Source organism: Nylanderia fulva, unplaced genomic scaffold (assembly GCF_048542155.1).
Source record: "Nylanderia fulva isolate GAGA-0341 unplaced genomic scaffold, ASM4854215v1 Scaffold759, whole genome shotgun sequence".
In the NCBI taxonomy this organism is placed as follows: domain Eukaryota; kingdom Metazoa; phylum Arthropoda; class Insecta; order Hymenoptera; family Formicidae; genus Nylanderia; species Nylanderia fulva.
The window spans coordinates 39,304-41,475 of record NW_028190872.1 but is presented as its reverse complement, the minus strand read 5'-3'; the positions used below and the strand labels follow the sequence as shown (position 1 = coordinate 41,475).

At 55.7% G+C, this 2,172-nt stretch overlaps 1 pseudogene; it reads left to right on the top strand.

Moving 5' to 3' along the window:
- The first annotated feature begins 463 nt into the window (after positions 1-463).
- The window catches only part of LOC146720163 (large subunit ribosomal RNA), a 4,994-nt pseudogene continuing 3,285 nt past the window's right edge, over positions 464-2,172 (top strand).

Here is a 2,172-nt window from a genome sequence, read left to right as displayed (position 1 = left end):
AGCCCCCCCCGGGGGCCCTTGCCCGCACAATAAGTTTTTTACGGAGAAATATACGGCGCGTGTGCCCGCGGAGAGAGCTCAAAACCTTTTACTCTTTACGGAGAAGGGTTTTAAATCGCGAGCCGACCGGGGGCCGAGCTAACGAAATTTCGTTAAACGAAAAAAGGGGACCGGCGCGCCGCGTCGTGTACTCGTCGAATCGATTCCGCCCGAATTTCGTATTATAAAAGAGAAGGGAGAGTCCGAGAATCTCGAACCCCGCGATATATCGCTACCATTACCACCAACGAGTGTGTGTGCGGTTAGCGCCCGGCGATTTGCCTTCTCGCGTATTTCGTGTGTGCCGCTGCTGCTCTCTCGTTCGACGCTCTCTCTCTCTCCCTCTTAAATATATATTATAGAGGAGAGACGACGATGAGCGACGCGGAGGAGGCAAACGGCTACGAAAAAACTCACTATGCGACGACCTCAGAGCAGGCGAGATTACCCGCTGAATTTAAAGCATATTATTAAGCGGAGGAAAAGAAAACTAACCACGGATTTCCTTAGTAGCGGCGAGACGAACAGGAAAAGAGCCCAGCACCGAATCCCGCGGCTTTCCGCCGAAGGGAAATGTGTGTTTGGGAGGATCCGCTTATCCCGAGGTGCCGCGTCGCGTCCAAGTCCATACTTGATGGGCCACATTACCCGTTAGAGGGTGCCAGGCCCGTCGTAGCGACCGGTGCGCGCCTCGGGAGGATCTCTCCTTAGAGTCGGGTTGCTTGAGAGTGCAGCTCTAAGGGTGTGGTAAACTCCATTAAGGCTAATACGACCACGAGACCGATAGCGAACAAGTACCGTGAGGGAAAGTTGAAAAGAACTTTGAAGAGAGGAGTTTCAAGAGTACGTGATGAAACCGTTTCAGGGGTAAACCCTAGAGATAAAACCCAAATAGATCGAACAGGGGAGATTCCATCGTCATCAGGGCGCTGGCTTTCGCGTCGGTCGGCGATGTCTTCCTTTTGTCCCCGCGGAGTCCCTTTGCGGCTCGCCGCGCGGGCACGCTACCGTGCGCCGATTGTCCGGCGCTCGTCGTCGTGCACTTCTCCCCAAGTAGAACGTCGCGACCCGCTGGGTGTGTCCGGTCTACGGCCCGGGTGGCCTGGTGTCTGGTCGCGTCGCCGGATAAAAGCGGCACGCGTACAAAACCCTTCGGTCGCCGGTCCGGCCTTGCATCGGCCCGCGGTACGGCAAGGTATCAGGCCGCACACTATTCACGGTGCGTCGAGGACCGTCGCAAGCGCGCGCGCCACGGTACTCGGAGGTTACGGACTTCGCGCCGTCCAGGTCCTGGCCCGCTGTTGGTTACAGTACGGTACACCTTCGACAGGCCTGCGAACGTCTCCCGCGGTCTCGCGGGAGACCGATACCGGTCGGCGACGCTACTGCTTTGGGTACTCTTAGGACCCGTCTTTGAAACACGGACCAAGGAGTCTAACATGTACGCGAGTCATTGGGACTTGTCGCGAGACCTAAAGGCGTAATGAAAGTGAAGGTCGGCCCTGGCCGTCGACATAGGGAGGATGGGCCGCGTCGCGATGCGGCCTCTGCACTCCCGGGGCGTCTCGTTCTCATCGCGAGAAGAGGCGCACCAGAGCGTACACGTTGGGACCCGAAAGATGGTGAACTATGCCTGGGTCAGGACGAAGTCAGGGGAAACCTGATGGAGGTCCGTAGCGATTCTGACGTGCAAATCGATCGTCGGAACTGGGGTATTTAGGGGCGAACGAAAGACTAATCGAAACCATCTAGTAGCTGGTTCCCTCCGAAGTTCCCTCAGGATAGCTGGCACTCGGCTCCGTTCCGCACGACACGCGCGCGAAGTCTCATCTGGTTAAGGTGGTAAGCGAATGATTAGGGCCTTGTGGGGACGCAAACGACCTCAAACCTATTCTCAAACTTTAAATGGGTGAGATCTCTGCTTTCTTGAATTATGAAGCACGAGCATCTTCGGATCAGAGTGCCACCAGTGGAAGCTGCGTCCATTTTGGGTAAGCAGAGAACTGGCGCTGTGGGATTAAACCAAAACGCAGAGTTAAGGCGCACAACATCGACGCTCATGGTGGACACCATGAAAGGCGTTGGTTGCTTAAGACAGCAGTAGGTTTCTTTTTTTTTTTTTTTTGCATGGAA